This window comes from Panthera onca, chromosome B1, assembly GCF_046562875.1.
Source record: "Panthera onca isolate mPanOnc1 chromosome B1, mPanOnc1 haplotype 2, whole genome shotgun sequence".
Classification (NCBI taxonomy): domain Eukaryota; kingdom Metazoa; phylum Chordata; class Mammalia; order Carnivora; family Felidae; genus Panthera; species Panthera onca.
Genome location: NC_138342.1, coordinates 44,496,330 through 44,523,699, shown reverse-complemented (window position 1 = coordinate 44,523,699; position 27,370 = coordinate 44,496,330). Strand labels below are relative to the sequence as shown.

The window sequence follows — 27,370 nt, the reverse complement described above, 5'->3', positions numbered from 1 at the left end:
GTATTTACCACAACTGATATAAGTCATATGTTACATTACCTACGATTAAGTGCCTGAATTAAGCTAGGCTGTAAGACAAAAGGTAGAAACGTTTTTAAAATCAAAGATAGTAGTCACCAATGGAGAGCCATATAGCTTAGAAGCGGCTCGATTGATTTTTAAATTTCATTTGTTTTCCGTTTTGTTATAGTAATATTCTGATAGCTCATTTATGCCCATGCCTTCTTCTTATAGCCCAGACATTTATATGGGGAATAAAGGCTCAGAAGAAGAGAAGAAAAGGAAATTTGGGATACTTTGCCAGTAGGAAGTTTGTCATCTAAAAGGGGAGACCAGCCACAAAAAATGTATTGTCCAATCAGTGTTCCAAAAAGGCACTATGTAAAGGCTCAAGATGTGTAGCACAGAGAATGGGAGCATGAGAATAGAGAGCAAGGGACATAATGTGTCTAAGTGCACCAGATTCAGAAGTCAGTGTGGGGAAAATCAAGGTGAAAGGGCATTTTTAGCAGTGGCTTCACCTATCAATCTTGAGGTAAGGGCTATTGATTCTACAATGGCATACTTAGATCACAGTCTTAATAGTATCTTAGAAACAGGAAAACCACTATGTCTCTTTGCAAAAGACTATCCATACCATGATATGTAATATCAATTCCAAATGACAGAAGTGAAAAGTAAGCCATTGATGTTCTGGGTGAGTGTGAATTCTGTGTTCTTGCTTAAAGGGAACAGTGCTGTTTTAGCTTGGAAGTTTGCTCCCCAAAGTGATAGTTCTTTCCCCTTCCAGGAACTTCTTTGTGTGGGGTTCTGCTTTTGCTACTGTGGAGTCTGGGTCCCACACCTCATATTATCTTGCAAAGAGACTGGAGACCCCGGTCCAGCTGCAAGTTTAATGAAGGCGTGACAGAAGCAGTGTGGCATGTATGCAGGGAACTTGCCTTATTTCATCCTGGTGTTGCCTCTAATTAGCCCTGCAACTTGGGACTAGTTCCTGAACCTATTTAAGAGCATGTTTGGATGTAAGTGTATTAACCATGTTTCTAGTTTCTGTAAATTTGATGCTTTAACATCTGTCTGGTCTACATGCATGTGCTGAACATACCTTGTCCTGGGCAACCCAATAATAAGCCTCGGTCACCTTGTCTGGGCCTCCTGCATCCCTCATTCCCTCTCCAGCCTCCTTAGGAGGAGTCCTCCCTCTAGGGGCATGTTTTCCCAATACAGACCAACCAATGCAGAGTCCACACTCCAACCATCCCCTTTATCAGGCTTTTACACTCTGCGCCATTCACACTTGCCCTCAAGAGCCCAGGGCCAAATACCAGACAACGAGGGACAGCTCCTGTGCCCCACAGCCCGATGAAATTATTCAAATAATCCTGTGCTCATTTACCTGCCTCAACAATTCCTTCCCATGGAAGCCCACAATAGAGGCTCTTGTCCACAGTTCCTCCTTTCTGACTTCACGACCAACCCCAGTGCTTCCTCATGTGGCCCCCTCCTCTTGGGAACTGTGAGTAACAAACTATCTTCCCCGCAGCAGTTGTCTCTTGATCTGCTAGCTTCAGGTTTTCTATTAATGCACTGTATTGTTAAATCAGTAAAGAACTGATTCCACACTAAGTCTGCCTAAACTACAGTGGAGACTCAAGAGGATAAGAACTGGGAATAATGGAAAAGTCTTCCTAGGTTGCAGGAGCCTCTTGTCTTTGCTTTGCTCTGAACACCTGCTCCATTCTCCTTACTTTCTGAGGGCTGGCTTCTTTTGCTGTCTTGAATATAATTCGTCCGAGTCGCCCTCAGTGGTGCCTTGGAATGACAAGTCTGTTTAAATCCAACATCCATATCTTAATTGCCTTAGGCTTTCTCTGTCTCTCCTCTGAATTCTCGTGAGGAAAAAAAAAATCTGATGAGGCCAGTATAACCTTGAATAAGCAGCCCGTGAATCAGCTGCAGCCAGCGGGTAAGACAGACAAGGCTGCAAGTCTTGGAAGCGGGAGGAACAGGACCACTGACTAACGTCCAGCACCTGAGGGCATTTCTCAGTATTGTTTCAAAAAAGTAAAGAAAGGGATTCCATTTTAAAAACTACAACTAACTGAAAATATTACAAGTTATTCCTCAAAACCAGATTTGTTTCGTCAGGGAGCCCATTTCCCAAAGAACAAAGATACATCGAGAGGTCTGGAATGTTACTGAGCCCAGTCTCCAAGTAGAAATTATAAATTGAAGACTTCTCAGATTTCTAAAGCCATACCTGTTGTTTACATTGTAAGTAATGCCCTGGAGTTCTGTGGAAAGCTAAAACTTGGGAATTATTTAACAATAAAGGGATAATTGTTTCAGAGACTAAGTCGAGATGTTATGAGAAGCTAGTAAATATAAAAATTAAACACTGAGTGTGCTTATTAGAGTTTAAAAGGACTGTAGGTCAGGGGAAGAGGCTTAAGTAATTTGGCTAAAATAAAAAATCTCAGGTGCCTGGGGGGCTCAGTCAGTTAAGCGTCTGACTCAATTTTGGCTCAGGTCCTGATCTCACAGTTTGTGGGTTCGAGCCCAGCGTCACTCTCTGTGCGCGCATTCTCTCTCTCTCTCTCTCTCTCTCCCTCTGCTCCCCTCAATCTCTCTCTCTCTCTCAAAATAAAGTTTTTTAAAATCCAACATTAGAACTTATCATTTTTAAAAAGGAGACGTTTTACTTATTTTAGTTTCAAGATACAATGCAAATGATACAGACATACAGTACAGCTTCTTTGTTACGGTCTGAATGCTTGTGTATCTCCCACCAAATTTATATGTTGGTCCTAACCCCCAGTGCACCTGTATTTGAAGATGGGGCTTTGCAGGAAGTAAAGTTAAATCAGTTCATAAGGGTGAGGCCCTGATCCAATAGGAATAATGTCTTCCAAGAAATGACAGCAGAGGGCTTGCTTGCGCCCCCTCTCTCTCCACATGCATGCAATGAGGAAAGACCACGTAAGGGCATGGTGAGATGGTGGCTGTCCGCAAGCCAGGATGAGAGTCCTCACTGGACCCTGAATCAGCCGGCACCTTGATCTTGGACTTCTAATTTCTGACACAGTGGTGAAATAAATTTCTTTTGTTTAAGCCGCCCCATCTATGGTAGTCTGTCATGAAAGCCTGAGCAGATAGACAGACATTCTCCAAGTCTTTTTGGCCATGAAGTTTGTTATTAAAATATCACTGTTACATCCTCTGAGTTTTTCCATGTCAAAACAAAACAAAACAAAACAACAACAAAACCCTGCACTGTTTCCCAGAGAACTCTGGGAAGGAAGGTCATATTTTTCTCTTTAAAATGTGTAAATGCTGTCAGCATCTTTTCTAAGTCAATTAGCAGTAAAGTGCCTCTGGTTGCCCCAGTAGGTGTGTAGATGACGAAGCTTTGTTGTAAGGTAAGATGGCCAAAATTGGACTTAAGGTATTTTTAACTTACATATATTTTTAAATTTACACATGAATTTGTTTGCAAATGCAGTGCAAACTTCAAGCCCATAAGCCTCACAGCTGTTCTTCCCAGCTCTACTACACTGTTTCTAGTTGGAGCCCAAGTCTGAACCTCAGGTTATTTCAAGGCACACGGACAGTCATAGGGATGAAAGGCCATTTCCGGGACATCCAAACTCTCCACGAACCTGTAATCTGACTGTGTGAAGTAACAGGGGCACATGGCATGGGCTTGCTGATTGAGAGGTGGCAGCAGTGCTTAGGCATCGTAAAAGCGATTTGTTTAGGGTGTGGGGTAGATTTCAGTAAGTAAGCAGACTGCTTACTTATTCATATTCTGTCATCAAGTGAATGAAGTCCAAATTCCCAAACCTTTTTTTTTTTTTTTTTTTAATATATCTTTAGGGACATCTGGGTGGCTCAGTCAGTTAAGCGTCTGACTCTTGATTTCTGCTCAAGTCATGATCTCACGGTTTGTGGGATCAAGCCCCGAGATGGGCTCTGTGCTGACAGCATGGAGCCTGCGTGGGAGTCTCTCTCTCCTTCTCTCTGCCCCTCCCCCATTCTTGCATGCATGCTCTTTCTCTCTCTCTTAAAATAAATCAATAAACATTTAACAAATAAAATTTGTTCTAACATTCAGGTATAATCAATCTACAGTATGGTGTTAGTTTTGGGTGTACACTACAATGCTTCAACAATTCCTTAAATTACTCAGTGCTCATTGCAATAAGTGTATTCTTAATCTCCCCGCTGTCCCCTGGCCACTTCCCCTCTGGCAGCCATCAGTTTGTTCTCTGTATTTAAGGGTCTCTTTTTTGTCTCTTTTTCCTTTGTTCATTTTATTTATTCCTTAAGTTACATGTGTGAGTGAAATAATATGGTATTCTCTTTCTCTGACTTATTTCACTTAGCATTATACCCTCTAGCTCTATCCATGTTGTTGCCAACGGCAAGATTCATTCTTTCTTTATGGCTGAGTAATTGTCCTCTGTGTGTGTGTATCGCATCTTCTTTATCCATTCATCAAAGAAAATGAAAACACTAATTTGGAAAGGTATATGTACCTCCATGTTTATTGAAGCATTATTTGCAAATTCCCACAACTTTTTTTAAGGCTTCATTTTATTTATTTTGAGAGAGAGAGAGTACGTGCACATGACCAGGGAAGGGGCAGAGAGAGAGGGAGAGACAGAATTCCAAGGAAGCTCCGTGCTGTGAGCACAGAGCGCAATGTGGGGCTTGATCCCAGAAACTGAGATCATGATCTGAGCTGAAATCCAGAGTTGGACGCTTAACTGACTGATCCACCCAGGCACCCTATTGGCTTATTTTTAAAAACTGGAAGAACTGGTTGCATTAGAATAATGTATATCCTTATGGATAAGTTATGAGGTTTCCAGGTCCCCAGTCTATGACTCCTTGGTATCTCTGACCTGTCTTGTTCCACTCATTCATATTGTGGGTCATTTGAGATCAGAGACCTTTAAGAAGGTTGCTCTACACCAGTCTTCTCTTTCTCAGAAGCCATTGGCTGCTGGATCAGAATAACAGGCTAACATACTCTAAATGAGTCAACTTTTGTCATTATGTACACATAAATTATGAAAGAGGGGTTTCATTAGAATGATTGTTTCTGTGTAGATCAGTCAAACAAAAACCCCTCCTTTGGAGAAACACAAACCCCTGGGTAGAAAGATACAGTCTCTGGAAGAAAGTCCAATTTTGCAACTTCAAATATATTTGCCTTTCTACTGGAATTTTAGAAACTTCTTAGATTTTATTAAATCAAGAATAAGTAAGCAAGCTTCTTAGCCACTTGGAGGACTCAGCAATACAGAGAGGTGGCATGGACAAGCTTAAAGTGTAAACAGAGGCAGGCGAGATTGAATAGGAAATGAAAAGAAGAAGAGGGGAAAAAAAAGAATGAGAGCCAAAGCTTTTCTTTTTTTTTTTTTTTTTTTTTATTTATTTTTTTATTTTTTTTTTTTATTTATTTTTTTTATTTTTTAATATATGAAATTTACTATCAAATTGGTTTCCATACAACACCCAGTGCTCATCCCAAAAGGTGCCCTCCTTAATACCCATCACCCACCCTGCCCTCCCTCCCACCCTGCCCTCCCTCCCACCCCCCATCAACCCTCAGTTTGTTCTCAGTTTTTAACAGTCTCTAATGCTTTGGCTCTCTCCCACTCTAACCTCTTTTTTTTTTTTTTTTTTTTTTTCCTTCCCCTCCCCCATGGGTTTCTGTTATGTTTCTCAGGATCCACATAAGAGTGAAACCATATGGTATCTGTCTTTCTCTGTATGGCTTATTTCACTTAGCATCACACTCTCCAGTTCCATCCATGTTGCTACAAAAGGCCATATTTCATTTTTTCTCATTGCCACGTAGTATTCCATTGTGTATATAAACCACAATTTCTTTATCCATTCATCAGTTGATGGACATTTAGGCTCTTTCCATAATTTGAGCCAAAGCTTTTCTACAAGAAAAGAGAAGGAATGAGCATCATAGGTTCCATTACCCTTTGTTTCAGAGCCATTTTGACGGACTTTTGTTTTGGGCTGCTATTGTTAATTAATCCACCAGGTGGTGCTCTGAAATACCAAATAAACTTCAGCCTTAAATTAAAAATTTATGTTGCCTAGACCTTCCAGTGTTGACCTTTATCAAAACTGAAATGATATATGTCTGATTATTCCTTCTTGAAAATATTTCTATTATATAAATACATAAAGTATTCTTATTATAAAGATGAAATTTAGGAGAAAAATTGGAGATTCATTTAAATTATGTTATTTTCATTTTTCTTAAAAGTGTCCTTATACTTTATAAAGTATAAATTTAAAAAATCAAGAGAATTGCAATGGATATTTGTACCCCAAAATACATATGTTTACATATTCTCCTCCCAGTTTCTTAGGGTTGAAGCTGGCCCCTGTTAGAGCCATCTGTCTCTGTTATGTGTCTGTAGATACTATGGGATGCTGAGAAAAGTTCATTGAGGAGTCCAATTTCCTGAACTCCACCTGGAATCACCAAACACATTGGCTCCATGCTTCAAGTTTTGGTCTTTGCTTTTGGTCTACCTCTGTCCTCTGGGGACACCCCAGAAGCTGAGGTCTCTTTTCCTCTTGGCTACCTCCAAACACAAATTCCCAGACAGGTCTGACTCTCCTCCCCTTCTCATAGCCACTGGAGGTGAATTTAGACGATTTTTTTTTGAAGTCTCTAATTTATGGCACAATATTATTTAAAGAGGAAAAAATAAATGACAGGAGATCTGCATAGGGGGCTGTGTTCTCAAATGTTTCACATTAAATAATAATAATTATGACAAATGACAGTGTGAATATAGCAACAATATCTTTGGAGTCAGGTTGTCCAGAGTTCAGATCCTGACTACTGCCCCCTCCATGTCACCACATGATTACGACAAAACTAGTTAGCGTCTTTGAACCTCATTTTTTTCTTCTGTATAATGGAAATTATGACTCCTACTTTGGTTGATGTGGGAGTAAGTGAGATCTCAATCTTAAAGCACCTAGTTCAGTAGGCTATCAATTTCAATGCCATTTCCTTTCTCTTCCTTAGGTTATTCCTGTGTTCCAACTCAAAATTTGCTCAGTACCAATAATAGGGGCACTGCTTCACTCCCTTACTGCAGCTTGGTAATCTTTCCAAATTTTCCTGATGTAACCACTGCCTCGATCTCCACCATGTTGCTATTTCCAGTTCCTCATTGCCTCAAGCTCTGTGCTGCTGGAACTACCACCCCATGTGGCTTACTGTACCTCTTTGTGGCCTGCCTTCCTTCTAGAATGGCAGTTATCCCTAACAGCCTGCCCTCTGGGTACATCCTTCACTTCCATAGCCCAGTGAGATCCCCATTCCTGCTGCGGGGTTGACCCCCTGAATATCTGCCCTGTTGTTGAGGCCTCCTTTAAATCACTGGGCTTGATGATTTAGGAAAGGAGTTGCCCAGCTGCACTGTGCAGAGCATCTTTGCCACCTGGGCATGTGCAGAAAGGTGGTGATTTATAAATTGGACTTGGAAGATGGTCTGTCTGTCCTGACAGAAAGCGCTGGCCTCTGCTAGTACAGCTTGAGGGTCTGTAAAAGTTCCACCTGAGGTGTTGTATCATCATAAAGCCTGGGTCCTTTCAAGGCAGGAGTCCACTTAGGGGAGCCCCAGACATCAATGCCAAGGTTGTAACAGGAAGTCTGAAAGACAAAGTGAGGTCATCAACAGAAGACCAGGTAAAGAGCTCAGAAGCTGTGCATCCTCAGAACAGGTGGTTCAGGCCCAAGGCCAAATATACTGACAGAATGAGTTACAGGAGCCTATGAAACTCAAAGCTGCCCTCTGGTGCTATAGTGGCTTAGCAGGACACTCCTATTTACATATATTTAAATACCAATCCAGTTGTTCCTAGATATAACTTTCTGTCATACTTGTGAAACTGTTTTGATGCTAAAAAGTACCCTTTAGAAAGTCCATTTATCTGAATTGTTTTTTACTCTGCAAACTTGTATAATGACCACAAATACTTTTTCTGCTATGAGGAATTGACTCAACTTATATAAAATTTAGCCTCATGCAGATTTTTACATTTAACACTTAAAATCCAAGCATTTAAAATTCAGAGAGAAGTAATAAACATATTTTAATAGAAACTCTGCAGACGTGCCACTTTATTAATTGTGGAAATGGTTGTGAAAATCTGCTACTTTTCATGGGGTTCCTAATTACAGACACAGAAATATTCTAGTAATTGGTATTTGGTCAAGCTCAGGATTCTGTGAAATTAGTTCTCAATGCAAATTTTATCTCCAAAACTTTGGTCTGCTCTCCACACACAGTAACACTGTTTGAGCAAATACCGAAAATGCATGTATAGTCCCAGTGATCTGAATGTCATAGTTTTAGGGAGGCCAAAGTAAGGTGCTTCAAGTCTCCAGAGCCCTTTCTTCTTTATCTGCTCTGAAAAGTAACGCCATTGACAGGTCTGCAGTCCATTCCATGCAACCATGCTGTCTCTTTAAAACAAAACACTGATTATTCTGAATGCCCACTCCCCACTGATCCCCAGTTTTGATCATAAGGTATGTTGGTTTTATTTTAAGTTTTGCTTAACATGGAGCGCCTCAGGGGTTCAGTCAGTTAAGTGTCTGACTTCAGCTCAGGTCATGATCTTGCTGTTTGTGGGTTCCAGCCTGACGTTGGAGTCTGTGTTGACAGCTCAGAGCCTGGAGTCTGCTTCAGATTCTCTGTCTCCCTCTCTCTCTGCCCCTCCCCCACTTGTGCATACATGCATGCTCTCTCTCTCTCTCTCTCTCAAAAAAAATAAATTTTTTTAAATTAAAAAAATAGTTTTGCTTAACAGGAGCTTTAAAAATCAACGTAAAGGATAGATCTTAAGGACATGTTCAAAAAGCCAATCTCAAAGGGTTATATATTGTGTGATTATATAACATCCTCCAAATGAGAACAGACTGGTAGTTGCCTGGGGTTGCGGCTGGAGGAAGGGTGTGACATTTACGGATGGAAGTTTCTCTGTAATGATGGAACCATTCTAGATCCTGATTGAAGTGTTGATTATCTGAATCTACACATGTGATAAAACTTCATAGGCCAGAAAAAGAAAAGGAAAGGAAAAAAAGAAAAAAGTGTACATAAAATCTGTGAAATCTGAATAAGATCTATACCTGAGTTAATAATATTGAACAACATCAATATCCTGGTTTTGAAAATGTGCTAAGGTCACATAACATCTTATTGTTGGGGAAGCTGGGTGGAGGGTACATGGGTAGCTCTACGAGTTTTATAGTTTTTTATGACCCTTAAACTGTTTCAGAGATAAAGATTTTTTTTTAAATCAATGGAAAGAAGTACTTAGGTATGTGAAGGTTTTCTTTTTCTTTTTGTAATTTTTAAATGCCAGCATGTAAGTTCTTAGAATAATTGTATAAGACAGTGATACTAAATGCTTCAAGGAAAAGGAAAGGTTTGGAATAATTCATTTCAGTTTCCCAATAATGATTTCCTAAACAGTGTTTCCTTCTAGTGATAGTTTCTTCTCTCCCTCCTGTTCGTCCAATTTCTGTCCATCTCCCGTGTTCTTTTGTAACATATGAAAACTCTGTGCCTCCCTTTCTCCCATTGTCTTCTATTTTTTGTGCATAATGTAGTCTCCTAATAACCCTACAAAACCAAGACTAGGTCAATAACTTCCATTTATAGTTATGACTTTGGTCCCTAGTCTGTGTGTACTTCTGAGTATTTCTGGGGAGAGGATGAGTTATTGAAAGAATCTTGACTAGCTGGGATAGTGGGACAGAGAAGAGAATTTCTTTTTATTTAACATTTACTAAGGGTAAGAACTTCAACATTTAAACCTCTGAATTTTTTTTTTTTTTTTGCATGGCAAGAATGTGTCTAGACTAAAAAAAATATTTATTAAAACTACAAGTGAGTAAAGGTACTTCCGGCTGCCCCCAAATCTCCATGTGGTTCACTTTTAGAAATGTTCTTTAGGAGGCACCTGGGAAGGGACTGGAACAAACAAGAAATAAGATGGTAATATTTTCTGTAACATTGGTCTTGGTCAAAATGTTGACAATATAAGGTCACACTCAAAATTGCTAATTTTCTCATTCCAATGCAAAGACTTCTCCTTATTGCTGAGGTCAAAGTAGATCCAAAATTGTTTTAGGGTTCATGTTTACCTGAATCTTTAGGTCAACGTGATACCAAATCTCAAGACAATCTCTGGTATATTTTTATTCTGTCTTTAAAGGGAAAAATTGTGGATGCAGAAGTTTTCTGTTGGATATTCAAGAATGATTTTACATTGCTCAACTATATAAACAAACTTTGGAGATTCTTGGAAATGAGTTGCTAAATTCAATTTTCTTCTCCAAAGAAGTCTAAATTCTTCTCCAAAGGCTTTAGAAATTTGGGGGTCAAAGAAGGGCCAGGATAAGAATTGCAATTGCAGCTACATGGAGTGTCTGTGTGAAATGGAGAATATGACTTCTTTTATTAAATATGACACAAGAAATAATTACCAAACTGCACCCTGGTGTCTCCTGGTATATAATACAGTTTGGCATTGTGGAGTAATAGTAGTAGCAGATGAATCATGAAATTAACATCTATGAAATATCAATCAGATCCTTTCAAATATCATCAGTGTCTGCATATCCTCTCTGCCCTTCATTGATTTTGAAATAAAGGAAAAAAGTTACTCTGGTTCTAGAGAGCCCTATAAAAATGAATACACGGACCCCTGGGTGGCTCAGTCAGTTGAGTGTCTGGCTCTTGATTTCAGCTCAGGTCATGATCCCAGGGTCGTGGGATCGAGTCCCGTGTTGGGCTCTGTGCTGAGGGTAGAGCCTACTTAAGATTCTCTCTTTCCCTCTGCCCCTTCCCTCATCTCTAAAATAAAATTTAAAAATTTTTTAAAATGAAAAAAAAAATCTCTGGATGGAGTTCTGATTGACTTAAAACTTGGATAGCATTGTCATTCCTTTCTCAGAGTCTCTCTAGACATTCTAGAGATATCTTAAATGATCCTAAATATCCTGAATGATGATTTGGGAATCCCTAGAATGTAGACTTTTCAAAGACAGTGACTTTGTGTTCCATGCCATGTTTCTGGTGCTGGAACAGTGCTGGACACAAGAGCTCAATAGCTGTTTGTTGAGTTGGATTGGTAACTTAATATTGGGAAGAGAACTTTGTCTCTCTGCTCAGACTGACCTTGGTTAGGAGCCTGACATAGCCACTGGGTGACTTGGGGCAAGTTATTTCACTTCCCAGAACTTCAACTTTCTTGTGTATAAGGTGCTGTCCAGACTAGTTGCGATAGCATGCACAAAGTACAGAGCACAGAAGTTGAGAATTACTTGGTGCTTAGTGAATGATTGTTCCCTCATTAACTCACATTCATCCCATCCTTTTTCTGTTACAGCTTTCTATTTTTCAAAATGCAATTGATTCAAAAGGAAGTATTTTCAGAGAAGACTATCATGACTTCTAAGAGGAGTCTCTAGAAACCAAATTCTGAGCAGGGGAACTGATTCCTTCCTGATTTCCTTAGCTTTACTAATCCTAAATCAACTAACCACTTCCGCATTGGGTCTATGTCAATGTAAACATGGAAAACATCACATTCTAGATTTCCACCATCCTTCACATATGTTATTTTCAGGCAGGAGGGGAAATTTGGGTTTACTTATTTGTTTTATTTTATTTTCTACATATCAAGTAGATTGATACATGGACCTCTTGGAGGTCTAGGGTGACCCAAGGAGCTAAAAAATGAAGACCTTTTTTCCCTTTGACATTTCGTGGTTGATTTATTAAATTCCTCAAACAGGTCATTTCCAAGCATTCTAGTCTTTTAGGTTGATCATGAGTTCTCACTATCATTTGCTTGTGGTAAACCTTAAATCCCTCATTTACTTTATTAACTAATATTGTAATGAATTATTGATTGCTCACTGTGTATCTGTGCATTCTAGTGCTGTGAGGCATAACTAAAAATAAGAAACAAATTGAGGTTATGGGATTAGTTCTCAGGCAGAAAATAACCTTAAAATTTTTAACATGTATTTATTGTATTGTATGTTTACAAAGTGCCTTGTGTAAATACAGGTATTAAATAAGTAGTTATTAATATAATTACTAGATGTAACTAAACTGAAAAGACAAATCCTATATACATCAGACAACTAGGAAAAATTATTTGGGAATATAAGCATATGCTTGACAGTGTGGTAGACTATATTTGCATATTATTTCAAAACTTTTTATTACTGAAGTACAGTTCACACACACACACATGTATATATATATACACACACATACACACACACACACACACACACACACACACACATATATAGTTTTGAGCGTACAACATAGTGATTTGACAATTCTGTATGTTATGCAATGCTCACTACAGTAAATGCAGTTATCAGTTGTCACCATACAACATTACTACAATGTCACTGACTATATTCCCTATGCTGTACTTTTCATCTCCATGACTTACTTATTTTATAACTGAAAGTTTATACCTCTTCTCCTTTACCTATTTAGCACATCCCCCCTGCCACCTTCTCCCCTCTGGCAGCACCAGTTTGCTCTCTGTATTTATGAGTCTCTTTCTGTTTATTTATTCATTTGTTCTATTTTTGAGATTCCATATGTAAGTGCAATCATATGGTATTTGTCTTTCTCTGACTTATTTCATTTAGCATAATACTCTCTAGGTCCATTCATGTTGTCACAAATGCCAAGATCTCATTCTTTTTTACAGTTAATATTACATCATATATATATATATATATATATATATATATATATATATATATATCTCCATGTGGTCACAAATGGAAAGATCTCATTCTCTTTTTACTTTATTTATTTTATTTTTTAATGTTTATTTATTTTTGAAAGAATGAGAGAGACAGAGCATGAGTAGGGGCAGGGCAGAGAGAGAGAGGGAGACACAGAATCTGAAGCAGGCTTTAGTCTCTGAGCTGTCAGCACAGAGCCCTATGCAGGGCTTAAACTCACGAACTACAAGATCATAACCTGAGCTGAAGTCGGGCACTTAACCTACTGAGACAGCCAGGCATCCCAAGATCTCATTATTTTTTATGGCTGAGTAATATTCCATAATATATATATATAATACACACATTTTCTTTATCCATTCATCTATCAATGGACACTGGGCTGCATCCATAATTTAGCTATTGCAAATAATACTGCAGTAAACACAGGGGAATATACATCTTTTCAAATTAATGTTTTCATATTCTTTGGGTAAATTCCCAATAGTGGAATTACTGGATCATATGGTAGTTCTACTTATAAGTTTTTGAGGAACCTATATACTGTTTTGTACAGTGGCTGCACCAGTTTGTTTTCTCACCAACAGTGCCAGAGGGTTCCCTTTTCTCCACATCCTTGCCAACACCTATTGTTTCTTGGGTTGTTGATTTTAACCATTCTGACAGGTGTCAGGTGATATCTTGTTGTGGTTTTGATTTCCATTTCCTTGATGATGAGTAATGTTGAACATCTTTTCATGTGTCTGTTGGCCATCTGTCTTGTTTGGAGAAATATCTATTTATGTCTTCTGCCCATTTTTGATTGGGTTATTTGTTTTTGGATGTTGAGTTTTATATGTTCTTTATATATTTTGGATACCAGCCCCTTATCAAATATGTCATTTGCAAATGTCCTCTCCTATTCGGTAGATTTTTAGCTTTGTTGGTTGTTTACCTTTGCTGTGAAGAAGGTTTTTATTTTGATGTAGTCCCAATGGTTTATCTTTGCTTTTGTTTCCCTTGTCTGTGGAGATATATCTAGAAAAATGTTTTTATGGCTAATGTCAGAGAAATTACTACCTGTTCTCTCTTCTAGGCTTTTTGTGGTCTCACATTTAGGTCCTTAAACCATTGAGTTATTTTTTCATATGGTGTAAGAAAGTGGTCCAGTTTCATTCTTTTGCTTGTAACTGTTCCATTTTCCCAACACCATTTGTTGAAGAGATTGTCTTTTCCCATTGCATATTCTTGATACCTTTGTTGAAAATAAACTACCATATAATTGTGGGTTTATTTCTGGGCTCTCTATTCTGTTCTGTTGATCTGTGTGTTTGTTTTTGTGCCAGTACCAAACTGTTTTTGACTACTACAGCTTTGTAGTATGTCTTGAAATCTAGGTTTCTGATACCTCCATTGTTGTTCTTTTTTAAGATTGCTTTAGCTACTCAGGATTTGTGGCTCCATTCAAATTTTAATATTATTTCTTCTAGTTCTATAAAAAATGCTGTTAGTATTTTGATAGGAGTTTCATCAAATGTGTAGATTGCTTTGGGTAGTGTGGACATTTTAACAATATTTGTTCTCCCAGTCAATGAGCATGTAATGTCTTTCAATTTCTTTCATTAATGTTTTATAGTTTTCAGAATACAGGTCTTTTACCTCCTTGGTTAAGTTTATTCCTAGGTTTTTAATTATTTTTTGGTGCAGTAAAAATGGGACTGCTTTCTTAATTTCTTTTACTGGTACTTCGTTATTAGTGTATAGAAATGCAATGGATTTCTGTATATTGATTTTGTATCCTACAACCTTATTGAATTCATTTATCAGTTCTAGTAGTTTTTTGGGTGGGTCTTTAGGGTGTTCTATATATAGTATCATGTCATCTGCAAATAACTAAAGTTTTGCTTCTTCCTTACCAAATTGAATACCTTTTATTTCTTCTTCTTGGCTGATTGCTGTGGCTAGGATGTCCAGTACTATATTGAATAAAAGTGGTGAGTGGACATTCTTGTCTTTTTCCTGATTTTAGGGGAAAAGCTCTCAGGTTTTCCCCATTGGATATGATGTTAGCTGTGGGTTTTTCATACATGGCCTTTATTATATTTAGTTATGGTCCCTCTAAACCTACTTTATTGTGGGTTTTTTATGACGAATGGATGTTGTACTTTGCCAAATGCTTTTTCTGCATGTACTGAAATGATCATATGGTTTTTATCCTTTCTCTTACTGATGTGATGTATCACGTGGATTGATTTGTGAGTATTGAACCACATTTGCATCCTGGGAATAAATCCCACTTGATCATAGTGAATGATTTTTCATATATATATTGTTGGATTTGGCTTGCTAATATTTCATTGAAGATTTTTGCATCTATGTTCATCAGAGATATTGTCCTGTAGTTACCTTTTTTGATGGTATCTTTATTTGGTTTTGGTATCAGGGTAAATGCTGGCACCAAAGAATGAATTTGGAAGCTTTCCTTCCTCTTGTATTTTTTGGAATAGTTTGAGAAGAATAGGTATTAACTCTTCTTTAAATGTTTTGTAGATTAAAAAAATAATAAACGTTTTGTAGAATTCCCCTGTGAAGCCATTTGGTACTTGACCTTGTTTGTTGGGAGTTTTTTGATTACTGATTCCATTTCTTTGCTGGTAATTGGTCTGTTCAGATTTTCTATTTCTTCATGATTCAGTTTTGGGAGGTTATAAGTTTCTAGGTATTTATCCATTACTTCTAGATTATTCAATTTGCTGGCATATAATTTTTCATAGTACTGTTTTATAATCCTTTGTATTTCTGTGGTGTCAGTTGTATTTCTCCTCTTTCATTTCTGATTTTGCTTATTTGAATACTGCCTCTTTTTTTTTTCCTGATGAATCTGGCTAAAGGTTTGTCAATTTTGCTGATCTCTTCAAAGAACCAGCTCCTGGTTTCATCGATCTGTTCTTTTTTTTTTTTTTTTAGTTTCTTTTTTTAAGTTTTATTCAAATTCCATTAGTTAACATCAAGTATAATATTAGTTTCAGGTGTAAAATTTAGTGATTCAACATTTCCATACAGCATCTGGTGTTCATCACAACACGTGCATACCTTAATGCCCATCACCTATTTAACCCATTGCCCTACACACATTGCCTCTGGTAACTCTCAGGTTGTTCTCTATAGTTAAGAGTCTGTTTCTTGGTTTGTTTCTCTCTCTCCCTTTTTTCCCCTGTGCTTATTTGTTTTGTGTCTTAAATTCCATGTATAAGTGAAATTATATGGCATTTGTCTTTTTTTGACTGTCTTATTTTGTTTAGCATAATACTCTCTAGCTCTATTCACATCATTACAAATGCTAAGATTTCATTCTTTTTTAGGACTAAGTAATATTCTGTTATATATATGTGTGTGTGTGTGTGTGTGTGTGTGTGTGATATAATATATATTCTGTTATATAGAATATATATATCACATCTTCTTTATCCATTCATCAATTAATGGATGCTTGGGCTGTTTCCATAGTTTGGCTATTATAGATAATGCTGCTATAAACATTGGGGTGCATGTATTCCTTCAAATTTATTTTTGTATTCTTTGAGTAAATACCTAGTAGTGCAATTGCTGGGCTGTAGGCTAGTTCTATTTTTAACTTTTTGCAGAATCTCTGTACTGTCTTCCAGAATGGCTCTATTAGTTTGCATTCCTACCAACAGTCTTCACATCCCCACCAACACTAGTTGTTTCTTGTGTTATTAATTTTAGCCATTCTGATATGTGTGACGTGATACCTCATTGTGTTTTTTAAATATTTATTTATTTATTTTGAGAGAAAAAGAGAGAGTGGGGAAGAGGCAGAGCGAGAGGGAGAGAGAGAATCCCAAGCAGGCTCCATGCTGTCAGCACAGAGCCTGACATGGGGTTTGATCCCAAGAACCATAAAATCATGACCTGAGCTGAAATCAAGAGTCAGACACTTAACCAACTGAGCCATCCAGGTGCCCTGTCTCATTGTAGTTTTGATTTGTATTTCCCTGATGCTGGGTGAAGGTGAGCATCTTTTCATGTGTCTGTTAGCCAGCTGTATGTCTTCTTTGGAAAAGTGTCTATTCATTGGAACAAAAGTGTTGATAAGCCCTGTAGAAAGGTACTAGAAATTACCAGGTCTACAAAAGCATAGCAAACTCTAATTCAGTATTTTCCTAAATGTCAAAAATTCCTAGGGATCATCAAGGGTACTTGTTAAAAATGCATTTCCAGGCCTAACCCCAGATGTCCTGAACCAGAGCTTCCAGGAGAATGGCTTGAATTCTACATTTTTAATGAGTGCACCTGATGACTCTTTATGACTAAGTAATTTTGGAAAAGGCTGCTTTTGTGCAACCCAGTCTGGAACCAGAATTCAAATTCTCTTACCCAAGAGGTGAGACAAGGCTGGGAAACAGGGCTTTAAGATTCAGGGGGCGCTATATAAAAAGTATATCAGGAAGGGATCCTGGAAGCAAGATACAGCCTTGAGAAATAAGACTGCCATGTTCTAGATATGAGAATTAGGGCTCCAGTGAACCACACCATTAAAGGCAAGACTAGTGCTTGTGAAATCTTGAGAGACAAGCACCCTGGTCAGATAAATGTGGTCATGGCTAAAACTCCTAACCTCTTTTTAAATTTTTTTTTTAACGTTTATTTATTTTTGAGACAGAGAGAGACAGAGCATGAACAGGGGAGGGGCAGAGAGAGAGACACACACAGAATCTGAAACAGGCTCCAGGCTCTGAGCTGTCAGCACAGAGCCCGACGCGGGGCTCGAACTCACGGACCGCGAGATCATGACCTGAGCTGAAGTCGGACGCTTAACCGACTGAGCCACCCAGGTGCCCCTAAAACTCCTAACCTCTTAATGCAAATGAAAGATTCAGGCTCCTGTGGTATGCCTGTCTGACAGCCTGTGGGAGTTGTGGGTATGGCCATACCCTTGTGGATAAGCAGCAGATGATGTCTCTCTTGAGAAGGATCTTGTACTGCATGGCAGCCACTGGGGCAAATGGATGGTCCTCAGGAAACTAAAATTCACCAAGGAGTCTGCACAGGCAGTGAAGTCACTGCAGTTTTTCCTCAAGGCTTTATTCTTTGGGTCTACATGTAAAAGGGTCTGGTGAAGCTTCTTGTGAAGGTCCTTGAAGCTTCACCCTCCGGAGTTCATCAGGGTCATGGTGGCTATAAGCATGTGCCAGATCTCTGTAAGGTGTAGGCAGATCTCAGAGGACTTTGAATAGTGCTGTGAAGCCTAGGAGATCCTTCTCATAAGACGGATTTAGTTTTCTTCAGCCTCAGAGGATATCCTGAAAATGCACATTACTCTCAGGTGAGGTTTGAGTGGTCAGGTGGAGGTAAACATGAGATGTAAGGAGATGATTAATGGTTTCTATTGGACCAAGAGTAGAAACTTTTATATTGGTAAGTAGTACATTTTGACTTTTATCATTTTTATAGACTGAATGTTTGTGTCTCTCCCCTCTCTTCAAATTCATATGTTGAAACCTAATCCCTGATGTGATGGTGTGTAGAGGCCTTTGGGAAGTGATTAAGTCACGAGGGTAGAGACGTCATGGATAGAATTGGCACCCCTATAAGGTGCTCAAGAGATCAGAGTTCCCCATTCCACGCAGCAAAAACATGGCCTATGTGAACAAGGTAGTGAGTCCTCACCAAACACTGAATCTACTGGCACCTCGACCTTAGACTTTCCAGTCTCCAGAACTGTGAGAAATAATTTGTGCTGTTTATAAGGCACCCAGTCTATGATATTCTGTTATAGCAGCCTGAATAGACTAAGAAAAATCATAAGATAAATAATAGAAATTACACCCTCTTTTTAAAAATTCTCAGTCTGTTAAGTGTCTGACTTTAGCTCAGGTCACGATCTCACAGTTTGTGAGCTTAAGCCCTGCGTCAGGCTCTGTGCTGACAGCTCAGAGCCTGGAGCCTGCTTTGGATTCTGTGTGTGTGTGTGTGTGTCTCTCTCAAAAATAAATAAATAAGAAAACATTTTTTTTAATTAAAAAAAAGGAAATTCAAATAATAGGGGTGCCTGGGTGGCTCAGTCAGCTAAGTGTCCAACTCTTGGTATTGGCTCAGGTCATGATCTCACAGTTTGTGAGATCAAGCCCCGCCATGGGCTCTGTACTGATAGCACGGAGCCTGCTTGGGATTCTCTCTCCTTCTCTGGCCCTCTCCCACCCTCTCTCACAATAAATAAATAAACTTAAAAATTTTTCAAATAATAGCCTGATGTATCTTTCTAAATTGTGATAAATTTGTTTGCCTCTCTCAACAGGAATCTCTCATTATCCTCTTCTTGGCCAAAAGACAAGATAGAATTTCTGGTTCACTGTTTCTTATGCTGATACTACAGGTTATATTATGTTTTGCATCCTAAGCTTCCCTTTTAGAATCAGTAAATAACTATTTGAGTAAAATTGATTGAATGAATTAGAAGACTTGGTTCTCTTCGTCTTTCGGAATACTCTCTCTGCCAGTCACACTCCTTTGTATTCCTTATAACCATGTAAAAATCGCTTCCTCTATGAAATCTCAGACGATTCCTCTCTCTGTGTGTGACCTCTGCATCCTTTGAGACCCCATAGCACGTTGGTTTATAAGTCTTTTGTGGCACTTTGCTATTTACATTCCTCCTTTTACTTTTCAACATTTAACATGTCTCTATGTAATATTTATTGATAATCCTCCTGTCCCTTCCACAAAGGAAGCCTGTAGAAGAAATATAAGTCAGAAAATGATAATGAAAGCAAAATAAAGATAGGACTATAAGATAAAGCCAACTGTTACAAACATTTAGTGGATACTTGCCATGTCCCACATGCCAGATGGTCTCTGCTCTCCTGGAACACAGAATTGAGTCAGGGCAAGCCTGTGACTTATGGACCAGTTCAACCCTCAGAAGTACTCAGAGACTAGCTTCAAACCATTATTAGAAGTTTGGTATTAGTAGTTTAGCTCCCTACCCACCTATCTTCTCACTAATTTACCCACTCTTACTAGTGTTGTTGCTAGAAGATGAGCAACAGTGTATTCTCAACCATGCTAGGATTTTTCATTAAAGGACTTCCTTTCTAACTTCACAGATATCTCGGTAGCTCTTTACCAAGATTTCTTCAAGGTTTAAGGGTTTCTGTGCCAAGACTATAAGACCACTCATATAATTACGCTAGGAAGACGGGGTATCCCTCAATTTTTCCATGGAATTTCCATTCCAGCTTGTGAGTACTTAATATACATTATCTGGTAAAATCCCTAATGTTCTTCATTAGTTACAGCTGCCTCTGTAAAAGAAACCTCATTTATAAGCTGTTTTCTCTACATTGGCTAAATGGCAGTAAATAAGATAATGATCATCATTTTCCAAATGTCATAAGAGCAGCTGATGGCACCAACCTAGTCATTTATGGCTCCAGGGCAAACTATGGGTGGAATGTTATGACTGTACAAATATGTGAAAATGTAGATTATTACCATAGCAATGTAAAAAGCTACAGATTTTCCCCTAACTGGTACCTAGTTTCTGTATTTTAACCAAAATAATTATGGAGGAAAGTCCCTTTTAGACCGTTTTAAAGGCAAAGCATTTGCATTAGGAGCTTTTTTTAAACATAAAAATATTTACTTTAATTTTCAATTGATATCTTTATGTATGAAGCAAGAATAAGGAAAAGTATAATTTCAGTATAATTTTGTTTCTAATAGACCTTTTAAAATAGTATTTTTATTATAATAACTATCACCTCAGATAATAACTAGTAATTAGGATTTTTTCTCACAGGACTTATTTCTTCAAAAATGCTGAATTTTTGCTGCTCTACTTTCAAAATTTGGCTAAGTTGCTAATTTAAGATCATGAGTTTAAGTGCTCTTCCATGAATTAGAATTTTACTCCCAGGCAACTCTAAGCAATGTTAATTTCCTGAGTCTTTTTCCCCCTTAGGTAGTAAAGTCAGTTACTTTAACATAGCAAGAAGGTATTAGATGCTACCCCTAAAAGAGGCAGGTATATGCATTTACGTATACTAGGATATTTGCCATCATCATTTTTGGGCTTTTTCCTGAGGCCAGGGGGCATCTGGTACAGTGTGGGGTGGAAGAATGTCAAGAGGCATCCAGGCAGGCTGGGTTGATGTGGACAGCAGTGTGCAGGGTCAGCCTATGATCCAAAGGTCAGGCAGAGTCGAATCCAAGAGGTCATTAGGTGATGCTTGGAACAAATAAGGGAAACCACCAGCAAATCCAAAGGGAAATAAGTCAGGAACCTGGGAGTGACTGCTAGAGGGATCCAAATAAATTTGCAAAAAAGTTTTAGGCAAATACTGAGTAAACACCTGGCCATGTTTCCCAAGGTGTTCTGACCACAACTTAGTAAGAGCTACATTTTATATCACAGCCTAACACACATTGACACACAGCCCTCACTGTGTCAGAGTTTTACCAAGATCCTTACCCTCACCTTGGGTAGAGGCACTCAGAAATTTTCCATTTTCTTAGGTTCTATTCTATTTCATTTGAAGATGTTGATAGGAGACTTACAAAATTGCTTTCATGATCTGTTAATTGATAGAAAACCATAGCTTAAAATGTACTGTCTTGGGGACCGGGGGGGATAGAATAAAGAGAGTAAAAAAAAAAAAGGACTAAAAGGCTGGAGTACATGGTTTCTGGTTTCAAGGAGATGGAAAGTTCCTTAGGAAGTTACAATGTAACAGGTGAAACAACAAAATGACACATTTAAAGTAGAAAAAATGGAAGCAAGCAAATTAACAGGAAAATTAATATTAGTACAAGTTAGTTATAGCAGTGTCGGCTTGAGATGTGCATAGCTAAGGTCAGCAATGAGGCCCTTCATAGACGGAGTTAACATCTTACTCATCTCCATAGCCCTTTACTGCTTAACATTCTACCTTACATTGATGTTGTAAATAACTTAGCACAATGAAGATACAAGGCATTGTTGTTATTCCAGGTGTCCCTATAGGGCTGAAGTTAAAATTCTAATTTTTTTATTTAGTAGAATAGCCCTAAATTATTTCCCATGACACTTTGGTAGAAATTAGTTTATGAAATTACTGTAGTTATTTGGCCTTGGATTGGCTCCAAGGCTACGGATGGTGAATATCAAGGGGAAACCTTAGCAAAGTGCCAGGGAGCTTCAGAGACACCCAAAGAAAGGAAATACATATCAGAGCACTGAAGTCAAACTCATCTACTTAAATAATCTTACCTCAAGTTATTCTGCCTACACCACTCACTGCACATTTACTGAAATTGTATCTGGTAGTTGTCTCCTTTCATTTTTTAAATGGTGTTGTTTCCTCAATATCTCCAACACAAATAGATTTTATTGTTACTTTTCTTTTTTTTTTTAATTTTTTTAATGTTTATTTATTTTTGAGAGAGAGAAAGAGAGAGACAGAGCATGAGCAGGGGAGGAGCAGAGAGAGAGGGAGACACAGAATCTGAAACAGGTTCCAGGCTCTGAGCTGTCAGCACAGAGCCCAACACGGGGCTCAAACTCACAAACTGTGAGATCATGACCTGAGCCGAAGACAGACGCTCAACCGACTGAGCCACCCAGGCGCCCCTTATTGTTACTTTTCAAGACTAGGCACAATGGGTTCCTTCCACTTTCCCACCACCACCAAATCTACAATGTTGATACATAGACAATGTGCAAGAATTACTTGTGAGTGAAAAATACATAAAACTCTATACAATTAGAAGTTATCTCTGTCTTGCTCATTTTATCTTTAGCCTAGCACATAATAATCATTTTATATGAGTAAATAAAATTATTTTAGCAGTCTCTGAATTCCACACCCCCTTTTCTTTCAGGGCTGGAAAAACCACCATCTCTGACAACTTAAATTCTCATTTCCTTGTATTCATCACATTTGTAAGTACACAACAGAAGCATTAACTTTTTCAGTTAAAGTTCTGGCAGGGAGGGCGCCTGGGTGGCTCAGTCGGTTAAAGGTTGGACTCTTAGTTTCTGCTCAGGTCATGATCTCACAGCCTTTTGTGGGTTCGTGTCCCACGTCGGGCTCTGCACTGACAGTGCAGAGCTTGCTTGGGATTCTCTCTCTCTCGGCTTCTCCCCTACTTGCACTGTCTCTCTCTCAAATAAATAAGTACACTTAAAAAAAAATCTGTCAGGGAGCTACAATCAATGATTATACACCATAAGTGACTTTGATATTTGTGATCAGCTCTAGGGGACTAGTTGAACCTGACCACAAATTACCCAATGACATGAGATGGTTCGTAGTATCAACTCCTTTTTTGAAGTTATAAGTTAAATAATCTCTATATGTCAGTATAGAAGATGATGTATTTAAGAACTCCAAGTGTCTTTCATACTCAGTTATCCATAGTCTTTATTCAGGGTTGTTGTCAGTAATTGCTCAGATGAACTATGAGGAAATATTCATATGTTCCTGTGGTAATTTAGACAGGTTCTTCCACGCTGAAAAATGTCTATACTGTTCTTCCACCAAGTAGAACTCTTGATGTAGCTGGGAAGAAGTTTGGAAAGGAAAAATCTTTCTGTGTAATAATGTTGCACCAACACTGGAATGTATTTCTGAATTGCAACCCACCAATTCTGGGTTTCTATCCACCACATTATATTTATTTTTATTAATTACATAAAATGTTTTTCAATATACCATGAAAAAGAAAAAAAATTAAAATAGCACTTCCTTTTTAATTTACTGTCCTCCTAAAACATCATTTTAAGAAGTCCCTAGTATTCCACCTAAGGAACAGATTATAATGTAAATAAGTTTAAAATAGAATTTGCAACAACAATATATCTTATTCAAGCATCCATAGTTTTTGCCAAGATTTCATTCTCGGCTGCTAGGAAAATAACTCTCCACACAAAGAAATGTCAACTGCAGATAAGATAAATGGTTTAAATATGATCTCATTGAAAGTCTGAGTCTTTTCTAAAATATCAAGGATCTTTGTGCCGGGGAGTATAAAGACAGAGGAAGGTCTTTGTCATCTTGGCACTCACCAAGGGAGTAGCCCAAACTACTGTGTTAATTTCTTTAAGGCTTAGGTGGTACCTAGATGTCAAACTGATAATTTACTCTTTCAGGAAGTTTTTAAGACTGAGAAATCTACTCTGTGATATAAGGTACCTTAGCAAGCTAGATAAGAAAAATAGCAAGACTTTGTAGGATCTTTCTAGATTATATTTAATAACACTATTATACTTAATTTATAACTATAAATCATACTTATAAATAAATTTGTAAGTATAAATCCAGTCATTTTTAAGCAGCTACTCTTTGCTGGAATTGGGGCACAAGTATGAGTAAGACCTAATTTTCTAAGGAAGAGAGCTTTTAATCTTAATTGACAAAGTGAATCATCATTTGTAAATGCTTCTGAAGAGTATAAATTATTACAAATAACATTTGTGGGTTTTTAATTCATTGTTATACACATCTGTGGCACAGATGGCCTGGGCTGCTTCTTGCAGAGTATTATACTTCTTCTGTCTTGAGGTCCCAATTCTTGGAACTTTGGGTTGATTCCATATTTGCAAGTCCTTAGTAATAAATTATCAAAAAGAAATGTTTAATAACTATATACAGACAGTTGTATTTGATGTCCACATTGATCATCACCAGGTTTGTGCCATTTCTTAAGGTCCCATAAAAACACATGCTCTTTCAGATAAGGATTCTACCATTATATCACACTCCATAACCCACTGATAGATGTCCTATCACCTGCTCCTAAGGTTGATGGCTCCCTGTTCAAGAGAGTCTTTTGTCTTCCTGGGAGCATTAGCTACTTCTTTTTTCTTTCAATGATTTGTCAGATGTTTATTAAACACCTACTCTATGGCACTGCTGCTCTCTGCTATAATACTACATGTCTTGTGCCCAAGGCATTACCCTGCCTTTTTCAAAGTCACTGTTTTGATCATTGTTCCAGCACATGTCCTAAATACACTGGGGATTTTTCCTGGGACTTGGACTAATGGTAAAGTAAGGTAACTCAGATTTAAATGAATATAGTATGTTTTACTTGATGGAACCAATGAAAATTACAAGCATTTAAAAATTTGAATTACTTTAATAAGGGCAGAGTAACTTCCTAAATTAATTAATATATCATTTATTAACTTCCATTAAACCTTGTTAATTAAATGGAGTGGTAAAGTTAAATAAAAAGATGGATAATTTCCTAAAGGAGATGAAATTGTGATTTAAATATCTTTCTTAATTGGCTTAATAGGCAAGCACACTACCATATAATTCATCCAGGATTTGGAACTGCAGCATGATGAAAGACTCCACACAGGTAGAGCATTATGAGAGCAGGAGACACCGAGGATTATTTCCAGAGAATGACTCTACTCTGTTTTACTCTATTTCAGTGGTTATAAACTTTTTCTTGGTCAAGAACTCAATATACATACGTCAACTAATGTTTACCAATTATCTCTTGTATGCCAGGCATTGAGGGAATGGGAGCTACGGATTTATTTGAACAAAAATAGATCTCTTTGAAATTTTGGTGAAAGCTAGGGATGCCTTTCAACAGAAAAAAAAAAAAAAACATATACATGCATATTCACGCAAGATTTTGCACAGACTCTCAGGAGGAATATAGACCTTAGAAGTTCATCCATGGGCCCCCTGAGATCTGTGGATTTAATTTAAGGACTACTGCCCTGTTTGAAATTATCCAAGCTAGAAATGATGTATGTGTGTCTTCGGACAAGGCACTTAACCTCTCTAGGCTTCTTTTTTTTGTTCGTTTGTTTGTTAAGTGAGGGCTGTAGATGAGTCTTCCATTTCTAAAAATCTGTTTGTGAACAGGTGCTGCAAATATGCTTGTCTATCGATGTCATTTACCTCTCTGTTGCTCATATTTGTCTGGGGATAGGAAAGAATAATACAAAACAGAGCGTAACAAGATAGAATAGGAATCAGAGAATCTTCTGGAATTTAGAGACCATATAAACTTTTTGATGAGAAGAGGCAGTAGCAGTCCAGATGGTAAATGGCCCGTGGTGAGTGAATGTCAGAGTTAGGACCTGGCTCTGTATTTCCTGACCTCAATAATGCCACAGCTGTTTCCATAATGCCATAGCACGTATAAAGATTTATCCCCCACCAATGCCCATAAAGTGGTTACACTAGATTAATAATTGTCTTCTTAAATTAATATGCTAAATCCCAGTTGTTTGCATGCTGAATTAAGATATTTATCTTTAAGTAGAGGTAGTACTAATGGAAATATTTTATAGACTTGGCATGAAAGACACTTGGTATCAAAGACACTTATGAAATTCAAGGATATTTAGGACATCCAAAAAGCTGTATTAGTGGCAATAACCCTAGTGTTGTTGGTTGGGTTGTGTTCCCCCCAAATTTATACATTGAAGTCTTAACCCCCAGTACCTCCGAATATGACCTTATTGGGATATAGGGTCATTACAGAGGTAAGTTAAAATGAAATTTTTAGAGTGGACCCTAATCCAATATGACTGGTGTCCTTATAAAAAGGGAAAATTTAGGGTCACCTGGGTGGCTCAGTCGGTTAAGCATACGTCTTCGGCTCAGGTCATGATCTCGTGGTCCATGAGTTCGAGCCCCACATCAGGCTCTGTGCTGACAGCTCAGAGCCTGGAGCCTGTTTCAGATTCTGTGTCTCCCTCTCTCTCTGACCCTCCCCTGTTGATGCTCTGCCTCTCTCTGTCTCAAAAATAAATAAACATTAAAAAAATTTTTTTAAAAATAAAAAGGGAAATTTTAGAGACAGGCACTAACACAGGGAGAACACTATGTAAACATGAAGGCAGAGATCCAGATGATAGGTCTATGCACGAGTAAATATTTGCAGAAGGTGATAGTTGAGCCTGTTATAAAAGACTAACATGTAAGTAACTTATCCCTATCACTCATTCAATCTCACCATTGGAAATGTTGACAGTCATATAGTAATGTGATTTTATTTTATTTTATTTTATTTTATTTTTTTAACGTTTATTTATTTTTGAGACAGGGAGAGACAGCATGAATGGGGGAGGGTCAGAGAGAGAGGGAGACACAGAATCTGAAACAGGCTCCAGGCTCTGAGCTGTCAGCACAGAGCCTGATGTGGGGCTTGAACTCATGGACCGCGAGATCATGACCTGAGCCGAAGACGTATGCTTAACCGACTGAGCCACCCAGGCTCCCCGAGTAATGTGATTTTAAAAAGGTTCCATTTATTAAGTGTTACAATGTGCCAAATATTATGAGGCATACAAGTACACTATAAGCTACTTTGTTTAAATTTGTATCTTTCTGAAATTTGTTAATAATTCAATAATGATAAGTGCTATACCTTTTTTATTCCATTTAATGACTCATGCACTTACTGATGCCAACAGTATTTGAGTTAAAGCTGTTGTTCCAACATTAAATCATTCTACCACATTTCACAATGAATATTTTTAGCAAATAACTATTTTTGTAGAAAATATGT

General features: G+C 37.9%; 1 long non-coding RNA gene across 2 annotated transcripts in view; it reads left to right on the top strand.

The window, feature by feature from the left end:
• LOC144616074 (uncharacterized) overlaps positions 1 to 27,370 on the top strand; it is a 142,538-nt gene that overhangs the window by 45,100 nt on the left and 70,068 nt on the right. For both annotated transcript variants that reach the window (XR_014137584.1, XR_014137583.1), the window contains exon 3: positions 22,709 to 22,769. This is a non-coding gene — a long non-coding RNA (uncharacterized LOC144616074). The remainder of the gene's footprint in view (positions 1 to 22,708; positions 22,770 to 27,370) is intronic.